Source organism: Balaenoptera ricei, chromosome 13 (assembly GCF_028023285.1).
Source record: "Balaenoptera ricei isolate mBalRic1 chromosome 13, mBalRic1.hap2, whole genome shotgun sequence".
Taxonomy (NCBI): domain Eukaryota; kingdom Metazoa; phylum Chordata; class Mammalia; order Artiodactyla; family Balaenopteridae; genus Balaenoptera; species Balaenoptera ricei.
The window spans coordinates 42,095,902-42,112,309 of NC_082651.1; the positions used below are offsets into that span (position 1 = coordinate 42,095,902).

At 43.3% G+C, this 16,408-nt stretch overlaps 1 protein-coding gene across 1 annotated transcript in view; it reads left to right on the top strand.

The window, feature by feature from the left end:
• The first annotated feature begins 647 nt into the window (after positions 1-647).
• The window catches only part of ADD2 (adducin 2), a 104,686-nt gene continuing 88,925 nt past the window's right edge, over positions 648-16,408 (top strand). The window contains exon 1 of the mRNA XM_059943033.1: positions 648-1,090. The gene's annotated coding sequence lies outside the window, so the exon portion shown is untranslated. The remainder of the gene's footprint in view (positions 1,091-16,408) is intronic.

Consider the following 16,408-nt stretch of genomic DNA (forward strand, 5'->3'; position numbering starts at 1 on the left):
ATTCTGAGGGCCCCACATTGAGAAACACTATCAGAAATTAGAAGTGGGAGGTGCCTTAGGGACACTGTCATTTTACAGAGTAAGACAATAAGGCCCAGAGAGGTTAAGTGACTTCATCAGGGTCACACAGCTAGTTAATGGCACGTCTGGGACGTAACCAAGTATTCTGGTTCTCCATCCAGTTGCACGTTCACCAAACACCTGTTCCCGCTGGGGTGGGAGACTGCGGGAGGGGAGGGGGTGAGAGGAGGAAGTAGTGAGAATTGGAGGGAGCTGGGCCCATAACCGCAGAGGGTAGGGCAACAACAAACATTTTGCCCTTGTGGAAAATGGAGTCAGCATTAGAATAGGTATGATTTTGGCTTGGAATTCAAATGGCCAAACAATTGCTATTAAAATTACGAATAGAATTAATCTTCTAAAGCAAGATGTCCTTCCTAGACAAAAAAATAATTACAAATACAAGACTTTGCTTCCATTTAATCCCAAGAGGATACAACCTCTATCGGAGCTCAAGTTTCAGATTTTCTTCCTAGTAACCACATCCTCACACTGGCTCTTGGCTGTTCCGGTCAGCTCGCGGTGCGGAAGTGGCGGTGGGCAGAGGGCCTGGGCGGCGGGACTGCGGCAGCGCGGGCGGCGAGACTGCGAGCGGGCGGGGGCACTGCAGCACCGCGGCCCTCGGGCGTCCGGGCAGCGGCCCGCTAGAGGGGGCGCTGTGGGCACCGCCAAGCGTCCTTTTGTCAGCGCACAGGGCCGAGAGAGCTCTCATTTCCTCCTAGCCTCGTGCTGGAAATGGATTTAATTCTGACATCAGGGCTGTAAGGGACGAGCGGGAACGAAAGCCTTTTGTCAAGGAGTAGCAGTCTCTGTTGTCTGTAATTACCACTGACGCGGAGAAGCTGCGTTGCTGGTGGATTTCCAGGCAGCTCTGGCAAGTGCGGGGCTGCAGGATGAGTAGAAAACATTGCTCTGCCGATTAGCTGGGTGCGTTTATCAAGCAGCTCCCAAAAAGAAAAACCGACCAACAAAACAAACCCCCAACAACCCGCAGCGGAAGACCAGAGACGGATAAGATGCCTTGCAAGAGGTAAGCCCGTCTTGGGAATGGGCGCCATGGGCTGGCCTTGGTTTTGTTTATTTTAAGCGAATTTGAGACCCCCCTACAGCATCCTTCTACCGAACGGGAGCTGGTTGGTCCAGGTCGGTGAGCGTCTGTTAGTGAGCGCGTCTGCGGTGCAGCGCTTCCCCTCGTCTGTGCTTTATGCCTAAAGGTTTCTGTTGCTGATGTAACATTGGAGGTTCTTTGGAAAGCGGGCTGCCAAGAGCTGGCCTCTGCCTGGGGAAGATCGAACCCACCCGCCCCGAGCGCAGCGCCTCACAGGTGGGGCTTTCTTCTCGGTCCCGGCTGGCTGGCGGGCGGCAAGCCTCGCCTCGCGGGGCCGCCCCTCCCTTCCCTCCGCGCTCCGCCGCCGCCCTCCCGGGGAGCCGCGGGACCCGCTCGGCAGGGCTGGGCGCGCTCCCCGGGCCTCGCCATCGCCGTGGCGCCGCCGCAGCTGCGGGGCTAGCAGGTGCGGCGTCGGCAGCAGCTTGCCTTGGGAGGAGGGCCGCTGGCACGTGAGCGGACCCCAGGGGGTTTGAATTTGTATGCGACCCCACCACTTTGGAGGGAAAAAAGGCCACTGTCCGCGAGGAGATCGGGCCAGTCTGTTCATCCCTTAGATTTCGTCTTCCTTCCCCTCTCTTCCCCTGTCTCCCCTCCTCTCCTGCACCCGGGAGGAGGCCGCGCTCCACCCGCGAGGCGGGGGCCATCGTCTGCTTGTTTTGAAATCGCGACCACAGCCAGCCTACCTAGTGTTGGGGGGAAGGGAGGGGCAGACTGCTTTAGGATGCTGATCGGGCGCTCGGGTCTAGCCTATTGTCTTGCCTTTTCTCCCCCTTTCTTTTCTTCTCTAATCTCCACCCTCTGACAAAAAAGAAAGAAAAAAAAAAAAAGAAAGAAAGAAAGGAAAAAGGGGGTGGGTGGGGAGAGATAGAGAAAGAGAGACAGGGACAGAGAGAGATAAGAAAAGAAGGGGGAAAAAAGCCCCCAAGCCCACACCCTATCAAATTCTTTTGAAAATTATCCTTTATCTTTGACACATGATTATTACCCATCTGTTTCTTCACGCCTACTCCTCCCTCCTCTTGCAGTTTGTCAGCTAAGATTCAACTGACTCATTAAGAGCCTTATTAATACTAGAAATCAAATCTCAGTTTCCTAAAGGGACGTTTTGTGCTTTCTGACTAACCCCAAATGAGGGGTTTCCGGCGTCCTGGCAGGAGCAAATGATGGGGAAGGTGGACTCCCTCCTCTCACATCTAGGGTGTGGATCTGGTGGAGATACAGGAGATGTTGAACTTGTGCGGTGAGGTATGTCCTCGTTAATGGGATGTGCAAATGATGTTTTATTTTAAGGGAAAAATAGTTGGTAACATTTGAAGTGAAAGTGCTTTAAATTTTAAATGAGTCTGACCAGGGAAGAGAGCTGTGAAGCTTCAGACTTGCAAGTCACCCCTCTCACTGACATATGAAGAGTATATGTTACAGATTTTAAAAGGGGCTAGGCCATTTAATATTTCTACTTTATAATGTTCTACCTTCATTCTGCCTGTGGACCAAGATCTTGCTCAGACCCCCCCACTTACTTTCACTCCCCACCCCCCCACCCCTAGAAGGGCGCAGTAAAAGCAAACTTTTCATTATTAGTATGATGTCAATACATTTGGGAGAATCACTCTTTGATCCAAAATCCATACCATTTTTGTAGCAAGCCCTATGCTCTTTCTTGTTCACCCAATTGTCTCGCCTGATTAGAAATGTGCTTGTCACATACAAAGTATACAACACTGCCAGAAATGATGCACTGCATGCGGTTTCTAGGTTTGAATTGAGTTTACTTTAAATATCAATATGGTGCTGGAATTAGTAAATCTCAGCTATTCTTAAGAGTTTACAGGTGATCAAGTGTGTTTGTTGGCAGAGGGTTTAGGGTTAAGATTTTAAATACATATAAAAAAGACTCTGATAAATATATTTATCATCTACTGTGTTCTACAAGGGATTTAAGACAGTTTACAGGGATTCATAAAATATAGCAAGGCAGACTAAGAAGTAGATGGGAAGAAAAATAAATGAAAGGTAGAGACATAAAATTGTATTAAGAATGAGGCTATTGCAAAAATACAAACTTATGAGAGGCAAACAAATCCAGCTCTGAACTTTCTAGCAGCTCATACAAAAAGGGAAATTGACCAGCCTACGGTTCATATGCTTTATTTATTCACTGACTCATTCACTCACTTGTTCACTCAAGAAACATTCACTGAGGACCTACTCCGCACAGATTCTGAGAGGTGCTGGGAACAAAGGGGTGAAGCAGACAGACGTGGTCTCTGCCCTGACAACACTTACAGCCGAATGCAAGAAACGGACAATCACGAAGCAATCTTGCAAATGAGTATCTGATTACAAGTTGTAATAAGAGCTGTGCAGGAGCTCATGCAGCTCATTATCAAAAAACAAACAACCCAATGCAAAAATGGGCAGAAGACCTAAATAGACATTTCTCCAAAGAACATATACAGATTGCCAACAAACACATGAAAGAATGCTCAACATCACTAATCATTAGAGAAATGCAAATCAAAACTACAATGAGGTATCACCTCACACCAGTCAGAATGGCCATCATCAAAAAATCTACAAGCAGTAAATGCTGGAGAGGTTGTGGAGAAACGGGAACCCTCTTGCACTGTTGGTGGGAATGTAAATTGATACAGCCACTATGGAGAACAGTATGGAGGTTCCTTAAAAAACTAAAACCAGAACTACCATACGACCCAGCAATCCCACTCCTGGGCATATACCCTGAGAAAACCATCATTCAAAAAGAGTCATGTACCAAAATGTTCACTGCAGCTCTATTTACAATAGCCAGGACATGGAAGCAACCTAAATGTCCAGTGACAGATGAATGGATAAAGAAGATGTGGCACATATATACAATGGAATATTACTCAGCCATAAAAAGAAATGAAATTGAGTTATTTGTAGTGAGGTGGATGGACCTAGGGTCTGTCATACAGAGTGAAATAAGTCAGAAAGAGAAAAAAATGCCGTATGCTAACACATATATATGGAATTAAAAAAAAAATGAAAATGGTTATGAAGAACCTAGGGGCAGGACAGGAATAAAGTTGCAGACGTAGAGAATGGACTTGAGGACACGGGGAGGGGGAAGGGTAAGCTGGGACAAAGTGAGAGAGTGGCATGGACTTCTATATACTACCAAATGTAAAATAGATAGCTAGTGGGAAGCAGCCGCATAGCACAGGGAGATCAGCTCAGTGCTTTGTGACCACCTAGAGGGGTGGGGTAGGGAGGGTAGGAGGGAGATGCAAGAGGGAGGAGATATGGGGATATATGTATATGTATAGCTGATTCACTTTGTTATAATGCAGAAACTAACACACCATTGTAAAGCAATTATACACCAATAAAGATGTTAAAAAAAAAAAAAAGAGCTGTGTAGGAAAAGCATGAAACACAAAATGTCATGTGTCCAGACATAAAAACACAAAACAAAAACTTCTTTAGAGAAGCACAACAATTCTTGATTCTAAGAGCAGAAAGGAACTTTTTTCAGATATGATGCAGTGTTTGGAAAGATGTCCTAAATCATGCCCTCATCAGACACATGGGTTTCACTCACCCTTTTTTAGAGTGTCCCTTAGTGTGAGGGATCCTGCTATTACCCCACAGGTCTCTTGGACCCCTGGGGTTCTGAGAATATATGTATTTTGAGAGGTCTGTGTATTCCCTAAAATTCAGTGGTTTTATTTCAGTGATAATCTTCAATAATAGATATTAAAACCATGTTCTGGATCATTTTGATGGCAACCTCCAAAGCAATGCTAGGGCCTCTGTTTGCCTCTGTATCTTCCCATGTGGGCCAGGAGCAGGCCTGGTGGCTGGGGCCACAGCACAGATGAGGGGGAGGGGAGTTTAAATCGAGACACGTGAGGAGAGTGGTGAGTCCACCCAGGGCACAGGCTCACCAGACTCAAAAAAGAACAGCATCTGGTGACCGCTGCTATACAGTCAAGGAATGAAGCTCTTGGGCCAGCTCCACCTTTGTATGGACCAAGTTGCAGCAATTTATTAGCAGCAGGTGTTGCAGTAAAAACACAATGAAAAAGTTGCTTTTGCTGGTTTTAGAATAATTGGATTAGATCTCCATTTAGTGCAGATTTAGCAACCTCCCAATAAGTACCTTATGTCCAAAGCAATGAGACAGGCAATTTAGTGTATGGTTAAGTGGAGTCAGACTGCCTGACTTCAAATCCATTTTTCCACTTACTAGCTGTGAGACTTTGGGCAAGTTACTCAACCTCTCTGTTGCTATGATAATATGTGGATAAATATGTGTTATTGATTTCATAGTAAGATTGTGAGGATTAGAGGTATTACATGTGAAATATTTGGAGCATATCTATGTTCAATAAATGTTAGCAATTAATACTATTTTTATTAGTGTGAAATGGCACTTCATTTATGTAGGTACCCCAGGATGGTTTGATACCAGCATTTTAAATTATGATATCTGAATTATCTTCAAGTAGCAAACACATTTTTGAGGTTATTAATATTGTTTTGCATTGTTTAGGTATTGTTTGCATTAGTATGTTGAAGTAAAAAATTCAGATAATGGTAATATGTAGTAACTAGACCTGCAGCTACATCTTTCTATTGTTAAACCCAAATGGTATTTTAGTTTCAGCAAAACAATATTATCTGTTGCAGTAAATTAGTTTTATTAACTTGACCTTTTAAAGTTGGATAGTTGTATTTATTTGCACATTTGTTTTGGCATTCTAATTTTATAAAAGTTATAAACTGTAAGTATTTGAACTGGTCTTTATGAGTGTACATACTTAAGTTATATTTTAATAAAAGTGACTTAGGTCAACCCTCGGTCCATGAGATTTTTTTTTTCCTTCAAAAGGGATTTCTATATAGTTCAAGCATTTTGAGCTATATAATTCAAGCATTTTGACAGACCCAAGATTCTTGGAATAGAATTTTGAATCTCTAGACGAGAGATTGCAGCCCCAAATTTGACTCTATATACCTTAACTGCCATAGATTTAGTCTGAAAGAATTTTAAGGCAGTAATACCAAAACTTGCCTCTGTCTTCAACAACAATAGCAAAATCCCCTGGACTCAAAGAATGGCAAGCTTCCAGCAAAAATTCATCCTGGTCTATCTTCCAGGATAAGCTACAAATGAAAGGTTTGCCAATGTTATTGAATGAAGTGAAAAGAAAGCCTATTCTCTGTGGAGTACAACGTTTGATTGTATGGACTAAAACAAGTTTACTGATTATATTGTTCAAATCTGTTTTAAAATTTTCTTTGTACCTAGGTGATCTGTCAGAGATTACAAGAAGTATGTTGGTCTCCCACTATAATCATATTTTTGATTGCTTTCCTTTTGATATACACTTATCATAGATATATGCATGTATATAGACACACACACACACACACACACACACACACACACACACACACACACACACACACACACACACACACACACAGAGTTATTTGATGGTGTGTTACTTAGGACCTGGTTGCCCAGGACTGGTGGGTTTCCTGGGATGGGAGGCTTTCAGTGCTAAAGCTGGGACAGTGCCAGGCAAAGGAAGACAGATCTATTTTAGTTTTAGAGAACAGCAAGAGAACAGACAATAGGCTCATATTCTTTAAGAAGAAGATATGGTACAAATGGTGCCAACCAACAACAGCCAGCCCATGATTCAATAAGGAACTCTCCTGGGAAGAGGCAGGTGTGTGCTCCCAGTTGAGACCTAGAATAATCCTTAAGCTCCAGGCCTGAAAGGCCTGGAAGGGCTGTGATGTGGTCAGGGAGAGGGTGGGTGTATAAATCAAAAGGCTCTAGGAACTCTTTCAGCACCCTCCACCTTGAGTGCCTGGACCCAGTCTTGACATGTGCCCAAGGAGCCCCCAGTAAAGCTTCAAACCAGGTTGGTTCAAGTCAACCCAACAGTTGTGGCTAAAAATAAAGATACATAAGTATATAAATAAATGCCACTTGGCCCGCCAGTAAATATCCCTAGCGTACTTGATCTGACCCAGGACCTCAACCCTCAAGCAACCCAAGCAGGACCTGGAGGTTAGGGAGTTTAGGATGTGGTAGCCAGAAAACAAATTTCAGTGCTCTATACAATATTTAGAATGGTCTTCCCTGGGCCCAGCCTTGAAGTGGCTGGAAAGAACTTATCAAGCCAAGTAGCAAATCCCTCTGGCTTCTGTGAATGGCAGCACTAAGGACCACTGGACACCCTCCACCCCATCCCCACACACAGACAGCTGATTGGACCAGGCATGAACCTGTGAGGACTTGGAACCTCAGGGCTGGTAGCCATATTAGGCCAAACAGGGGAGGGCGTTAGGGTGAGGACAGATCATGGGTCATCCCCCTACTCCCCTCGCCAATTTAGAGAAGCCACTTGGCTCCCTTGAGGTGGCCACAGCGATTCCAGTTCTAGTAGCTTCCATGAAGTCCAGCTAGACCTTGGTCCCTATGTTGATGAGGTTGCCCTCCATCCTGCTAGTCTAGCTTGCTTGGGCTCCTGTTTCAGACAGCCGTAATGTCCAGCTAGAACTCTGGCTTACTCCAGAGCTTCCGCCTTCTCTTCCCCACATGGAGCCCAACCTCCCTCCATCCATCCACAGTGATCTTTCCAAAACAAAAATGGAATCTTGTCACTCCTCTGCCCTCAGGATAAAGCCCAAGTTCCGTACCTACCTCTACTGCTTTTCATCTCCTTCCTTGGGGATGTAGGCTGGACCATCTTTCTGGACATTCCCCCTCTCCACAACAGACAAACTTTTAGCAAGCCTTATTAAAAGAAAAAAGAAAAAAAAAATAACAACACTAGAAATGATATATGGAGTGAAGGGGAGAAGAAGAGATTTGAAATCATAAGAACACTATGCATTATTGTATCCTAACATGTGAAAGTCTTGAAGAAATGGACAACTTCCACAGAAAATAGGAACTACCAATATTTACTCCAGAAATCGAATGTCATGTTCCTGGATGGGAAGAATCGATGTTACAAAAATGTCGATTCCTCACAGATTCTACCGCGTGGATGGCAGTCTTCCTGGTAACCAGAAGTGATGCAGATTTGTTCCTATTTTTATATTCCTGCAGTAATTTTCTGTGGAATCTTGAAAGGGGTAGTTAACTACATATGCTCAACTGTGAATCATTTTATTGAAGGGAAAGCCAATACATGTGCATTTAAATGTCATTTATAAATTGTTTTTCTCGAAGAACAAATGAAGTTATTAAACTTTGAAATGCATGGGGACTTTATGGAGACAGAATTTCATTTAACGGACATGATTTTCCACCCAAATTATTTTATTGAGTATGAATTTCATCGTGTTTGCTTTCTTTACTCTGCATGGCACCGATATAAGGATCTCTTGGCTTTTATTTGTAAAAATCTATGGTGAAAAGACACTGCAAAAGTGAGGGCAGGTTCAGTTCTTTCCACCTTTACTTGTGTCAGGTGGCAGAGCATCTATCCTGGTTATCTCAGCATTCCTTTATTTAGAATTTATTCTTCTTCCCTCTCCGCACCACCTTTCTCTTAGATCCTTCCAACACCCTCATTTGGTCCTAAATTAGCTACATCTGTTACCATAGTTATGCAGCATCCAGCTTAACCCATAACATGCTTGTTCCGACCATATATTGCATAAGACTTCCTTTATTGTATTTCATAAAACATACCATTCTTTTTCCTTCTTCGTCACCTGTCCCCCAATTTTTATTGTTTTTAAGGCAACGCACGTGTATAGTTAAGAAATCAAATAGGACTGAAGGGCTTCTAACAGAAAGCAACAATCCCTGCCCTGCCCCAAATGCTTTCTCCACAGGCGAACCAATTTTAGCTGTGTTTTCCATTCTGCTATAGTTACTTCTGTATCTCAAAATAATATGTGTGTACTGCTGTTTCTGAATTCATAGACTTTGATCATCATCTAGTGACCTTCTGCCATGAAAGTCAAGGATGTAGTTCATTTACACCACACCTACATCCCTTCGCTGCCTTCTGGTCATACCTGCCACACCAGACAATGCATTTATTAAAACCAGATTTCTCATTCCAGGGACTGTTGGTTGGGTCACTTTACTCTGTAAGATAAGGCTATACCATCACCTCTCCTTGCCTGCTTCCTCCTTCCCTCTAGCCATACATTTACTTTGGCATTATCAAAATTGATAAACTATTCATTCTGTTCCATTGCCATAGTTGGTTTCTATGATTTGTCTATAAGGGAATTCTAAATGATGAAAACTCTTAATGTGCTCGTTATCCAACTGGGTTGCTGTTTTTCACTGTTCACGGTAAGTAATATGCTAGGATTTCGTATCCTTCTCAGGGGCTCCAATATCTCCACCTTTGGACCACTAAGTGGAAAATGCTTCCAGGGTGAAGTTCAAATGGATTCTGTTACCCTGAGGGCACCGGCACCGTCAGAGCTGCTCTAGTTCGCCCCCTGCAGTGCACGCAGTTTCTCTAAGAAGACTCACCCAGAAGTCAAGTTGATAAATTCAGAAACAGCAGTATATATATACTGGTTTGAGATACAGAGGTAACTACAGCTGTCTGCCTGGCTGTGAACCACTGTGTGCTGGGGGTGGGCAGGGTCCACTGCTCTGTATAGAGACTGCAATTTGTGCCCTTGTGTTCATTCTCTTTTTAATTCCTCCCCTCCATAACACCTGCCATCTCAGAGTCCAGGACATTTTTAGGGCTCTGCCAGACAGATCATCTGCCTCCTTGGTTCCAACATCCTCTGCCTGAAATCTGGGCTGAGGCTTCTTTTGCTTTCAACCATTAGTCACCAGTTCTCCATCTGCTTTTTGTCCTCCAGAAACTTGTTGAAATCTCTTCTCTGTTGATGATCTGCTTTTACTTTGTCATTGTGGGATTATGTATTTTTATTCCCTTATTATCAATTTAATGGAGTCTAAGAAGAGAGAAAAACGTAGTGATAGGTGGGATTAGGCCTGCCATCTTAAATTGAAGCCAAGGTATTAATTTTCAATCAAGCCTTGCATAGTAGTGATAAAACAAACTATTGGCATGGCCATGATTTAAATTCAAACATTGGTGAGGTTTGCTTTTCTCTGTTATGAAAATGCTTTCAAATAGGTGCAGCACCTATCAACTCAATTCCAGTATGTTCTCCCATCTAGAATAGTCCAGAAACATTGAAGCATTTTTCTACCCCTACTCAATGGTGATTAACTTTTAGTTTACGTACAATTCTAATGAGCTCAGTTGTTTCTCTTTAGACATTCCAGAAAAGTGGAAACGGCAAATTAGAAGAGTTTGGCTAATAGTCTAAAAGAGATTGGGATAAAAATGAAAATTAAGAGAAGATGAAAAGTTCTCCTAGGGATCTGGGTCACACTTTTTGCCTGAGTGCTATGGAAGATCATTTGTCAAGAGTTGACAGTACATTTGATTTAGACCTAGAAAGTAAGGAACTCACAGAGAAAGTAAGTGAATTAACAGATTGTATTCTCACAGGGGAGGGGCTGCTGGGTTTTTTTTACCTGGATGAGAAGCAAGGATTTGTGGGTGCCAACAGTTCTTTGTTCAGAAAGTAAATCTGGAGTTATGATGCACAAGAAATTTCAGTTGTCTCTATGTTTTCATCTAATTTGGAGATTATTGCTTCATTTTTCAGCCTTAGCAATGATCATTAAGACTGAAAACAGTTTTGGGGATCCTGCTTTATATATCTTAACTCTGTTAAAGTTACAGGTCATAAAACTGTTAGCAGCTTTGAAGCCACTATTTGTTATATTTACTTCTGAACTGAAGCTATATCACATTAAGGCTGTCAAAGAATTAAAATCTCCTTTTCAAAGTCTATCATACTTATGGAGGAAATGATACAATGTCTAGGATTTGTCTCAAAAGAATCTTTTTCTTATTGGGGGATGAGTGGGGTTGGAGGTGAACTAAAATAGCCCTTGAGTTAACAATTGTTGAGGCTGAGTGTAATCTATCACCTAAACTGGCACTTTTAGAGTGAAAGGAGGTGCCATTAATAATTACCTGGGAACCGGAGGCATATACTGGACTCTCCTGGGCAAACTGCAGTCTACTCTGAAGCTAGGTGATGGGTGCTTGGAGTTCCTTATAGTGTGCCCTCTAATTTTGTATATTTTCAACATTTTTCATAATTAAAGAATGTCTACTGTTTTGTACTGTTTGCTGCTTTATTAAAATTGGAGCCTTTCATCTTAACCATGATGTTAATCATTAGTCAACTTCAAACACAAAATGAAAATAGCTAGAGAATACTGTTAAATGACAAATCTATTAAGTTGACTTATAATAGTGGGACAAAAATCCATAAATTCTGCAACTGGGACACCCAGAAGGCAATACTTAATTAAGCTAACAATGTTCTAAAGCAGATCTATAGCTTTAGTTATGTAAGGGAGCTTTGTTTTTATTGCTGTGAATTGGGTTCACCAGGATTTTACGGATGGGTGGCTGCAGCCCCAGAAAGGTCAAGTCCATTGGGAAATGAGGAGAAGGGACAAGAAAGAGGGGCTTTGATTTGCAGAGCAAGTCCACAAGCTGATCTGTAACTATCTTGGTGTCTCTCCTATTTGAGATTCTCCATTACCTTTTACCTGCTAAAATAGTCTTTCAAAGTTACTGAGATTTTTGAGAAGAAGGTCTCCATTCTTGCTTTATAATCTCCATTGTACACACTGCACACTACTACCGTAGGATCAGAAACCAGTTCTTTAAAAGTGACTTTTTCTGGTGCTGTTTGTATCGCTGGTATTATTTACTATTGTGTCCCCCAGTATTATACAGAGGGTCACATTTTAATTTGTTTACTTGTGCTTTTTTTAAAAAAAGTCAAGCTTATTAAGATAATATGTTATATATGATATTATATGCTATATATAGTAAAATTCACCTTCCTTAGATGTATAGTTCTATGAATTTTTTAAAAATTAATTAATTAATTTATTTTTTGGCTGCATTGGGTCTTCATTGCTGTGCACGGGCTTTCTCTACTTGTGGCGAAAGGGGGCTACTCTTCGTTGCGGTGCACGGGCTTCTCATTGCGGTGGCTTCTCTTGTTGCAGAGCACGGGCTCTAGGCACGCAGGCTTCAGTAGTTGTGGCATGTGGGCTCAGTAGTTGTGGCTCGCGGGCTCTAGAGCACAGGTTCAGTAGTTGTGGTGCATGGGCTTAGTTGCTCCGTGGCATGTGGGATCTTCCCGGACGAGGGCTCGAACCCGTGTCCCCTGCATTGGCAGGGGGATTCTTAACCACTGTGCCACCAGGGAAGTCCAGTTCTATGAATTTTGACAAATATATACAGTCATGTAACCGCCACCACAATCAAAGTAGAAAAAGGGCCCTCATGCCCCTTTGTAGTGAATCTTCTCCCTCCACCCACAGCCCCTGACAACCACCCATCTGTTTTTGGTTTTGCCTTTTCCTGAATGTCATATAAATGGGACCATACAGTAGCTTTTTGTGTCTGACTTCTTTCACTTTACCTAATGTTTTTGAGATTCAACCATGTTGTTACAATATTAATAGTCCCTCCTTTTTGTATATTCCTTTGGATGGCTGTACCACAATTTGTTTAGCCATTCACTCACTAAAGGACATTTGGGTTGTTTTCAGTTTTTGATGACTGTGAATAAAGCCACTATATATATATTGGCCTACAGGTTTTTGTATAAACACGAGATTTCAGTTCTCTTGGGTAAATCCCTAGGAGTGGGATTCCAGTGTGGTTAAGTGTATGCTTAACTTTATAAGAAACTGCCAAACGGTTTCAAAATGACAGAACCATTTTGCATTCCCACCAGCAATGTATGAGAGTTCTCATTGTTCTGTACTTGGTATTGTTAGTTGTTGTTGTTGTTTTTTAAATTTTATCCATCATAAGTGTGGGGTAGTATCTCATTGTGTTTTTAATTTGCATTTACCTAATGATCAATGCCACTGAGCATCTTTTCATTTGCTTATATGCCACAGTATCTCTTTTTTGTTGTTTCTTGTCTTTTAAATGTCAGGAAGGCTCTGCCATTCTGAGGTAAACAGGAAAAGGATTTTTCCTTAGTCTCAAAGGGGGAGCAGAAGCGTAACAGGGGGCGTGGAATGGGAGACTCGGGGGGAGTTGCTGAGAGGAAGGTGATGTCAGGGGGCTGATTTCAGGACCGGGGTACATGAGCCTTCCCTCCTGCACAGGCTGCTTCTGGAGCTCTTCTCTGGAGGATGCTGTGGTTTGTACTATGAGGGGCTGATCCCTTAGGGAGGGAGAGAGGAAGGGAGGAAAGCAGCTTTTTTTTTTTTTTTTTAAAATAAATTTATTTATTTATTTTTGGCTGCATTGGGTCTTCATTGCTGCGCGCGGGCTTTTTCTAGTTGCAGTGAGTAGGGGCTACTCTTCGTTGTGGTGCACGGGCTTCTCACTGCGGTGGATTCTCTTGTTGCGGAGCACGGGCTCTAGGCACGCGGGCTTCAGTAGTTGTGGCACGTGGGCTCAGTAGTTGTGGTTTGCGGGCTCTAGAGCGCAGGCTCAGTAGTTGTGGCGCACGGGCTTAGTTGCTCCGCGGCATGTGGGATCTTCCTGGACCAGGGCTCGAACCCGTGTCCCCTGCATTGGCAGGCGGATTCTTAACCACTGTGCCACCAGGGAAGTCCCAAGACAGCTTTAATATTGATTCCAATTTTAAAATTTGCTTACTCCAAGTTCTGGTCTTTATACTTTTAGTCAGTAAATACCTCCTTATTTTATTTTATTTTATTTTTATTTTTTTTAGTACATTTATTTTTATTTATTTATTTATTTTTGGCTGTGTTGGGTCTTCGTTTCTGTGCGAGGACTTTCTCCAGTTGTGGCAAGCGGGGGCCACTCTTCATCGCGGTGCGCGGGCCTCTCACTATCGCGGCCTCTCTTGTTGCGGAGCACAGGCTCCAGACGCGTGCAGGCTCAGTAATTGTGGCTCACGGGTCTAGCTGCTCTGCGGCATGTGGGATCTTCCCGGACCAGGGCTCGAACCCGTGTTCCCTGCATTGGCAGGCAGATTCTCAACCACTGCGCCACCAGGGAAGCCCTTATTTTATTTTTTAAAGAGGAGTTGTTTTGGTGGTAGAGTAGAGGGATAGTAATTTTATTTATTTATTTACTTACTTGTTTGTTTTGGCCGTGCTGCGCAGCATGCAGGATCTTAGTTCCCTGACCAGGGGGCGAACCTGGGCCCTTGGCAGTGAGAGCCCAGAGTCCTAACCACTGGACCGCCAGGGAATTCCCCAATACCTCTTTAAAATAGATATATTTGGCCCAGATAGCAGCCCTACTGTTAATTTGGGGGGGTGAAGGGAGGGGAAAAAAGGTTAAATAAAAGATGTTCAAGAAAATGTATATTTAAATTTGATTGACATAGGGACTTGAAGAGATATTTGTATACCCATGTTCATAGCAGCATTATTCACATTAGCTAAAACAAGGAAGCAACCCAAGTGTCCATCTATGGACAAGGAAAATGTGGTATATACATACAATGGAATAATATTCAGCCTTAAAAAGAAGGAAATTCTAACATATACTACAACATGGATGAACCTTGAGGACATACACTAAGTAAAATAAGCCAATCACAGAAAGACAAATACTGGATGACTCCATTTATATGAAGTACTGAGGGTAGTCAAAATCATAGAGATGGAAAGTAGAATGGTGGTGGCTGGGGGCTGGGGTGGGGGAAATGGATGGTTATTATTTAATGGTTATAGAGTTTCAGTTTTTCAAGATGAAAAGAGTTATGGAATGTATGGTAGTGATGGTTGAACAACATTAAGAATATATTTAATACCACTGAACTGTACTCTTAAAAATGGCTAAGATGGTAAATTTTATGTTATGTGTATTCTACCATAACATTTTTACCATGATTGAGGTATACTAGCAGCAATGAGTAATTTATTACAGTTGTAGGTAGGTTTGCGTGGTTCAACTACGAATATCAGTCAGTCAGTTGACAAGGGTTTACTGAACTCCCTCTATGCGCAGCTACTGTTCCAGGTGCTGGGAATGCCAGGGCAAACTAGGAGGTCACCCTCTAGGAAGAAGAGAAAGATGCTAAACATGCAAACAAACGAATGGTGCCAGGCACTGATACTTGTTATGCAGAAGATAAATTCAGGTAAGCAGAGAGTGACAAGAGGAGGCTGCTTAGCCAGAGTGGCCAGAGAAGGCCTCTCTGGGGAGGTGACACTGAGCTGACTCACGTGGGTTAGTGGGATTGGGTTGGAGGATGAGGTAGCGTGGGCTGATTGCAAGCATTTCATTATGCTGTTTGAGATGACACCATTGGCTGAGAGTGGGGATGAGGAAGGTATGGGAGAGAATTGAGGAGAGATGAGAAGGTGGGAAACGATCCTCTTGAAGAGTCGACACGGGGGAAAGGCAGGTTGCCTGGCAATGTTAAGAAATCATTTGAAAGGTGTGGAGGGAATTTTTAAATGAGTCCAGTCTGCACGGTTGTGTGCAAGGGTCAACTGCTCAGATGCACACTGGAAGCAAGGTCATGTAGGGTTTGACCAAAGGTGGGGCTCTGCATGGTGAGAATAGTGGAGGACAGAAGAACAGAGGGGTTAGAGGTGTTTTGCAAAGTGGTTACCCAGCTGGAGTAGTTAATTGAAGCTAGAAAAGAAGGGATGTGAAGGGTGGATTTTGGGGTGAGAAAGTGAGTAGGAGGTCTTGGAGACACTGAATTCTTAGAGGAGGGATATCTGAGTAGGTGGGCTGGAAGGGCATGGTCAAGGAGTAGGATGTGAACTCCAGATGGGGGAGGTGGTGATCTTGCTGGTGACAGCAAAATCTAGGGTATGTGCCCATGGGAGTGGGTGGCTGAGGCTGGATTGAAAGGAGAGATCATTGGCTCTAGAGGCCAAGAAAATGTGAGGTTGGGTGTTGGGTGGATCACTGCATGGATATGGAGGCTGAAATCGGCATCATCAGGAATGAGTAAGGATAGTGACGGAGGGGAAGACGGTCAGCCAGGAAGGAGCTGAAGTCATCAGTGATCGAGAGAAGTGACCAGGAGAGCAGTAGAGGCTAGCCCAAAGGAGGGGTGATGGGAAGTCTAGGTGGAGGGTGTGTACTCCCAAGGCAAAGGGGTTTTTGAAACAGTGAAAATAGAGGTGGCTGTAGGGCGCAAGGAGGCCATGTACCCTGCGTGCAGGTGCTGAGTGTGTGA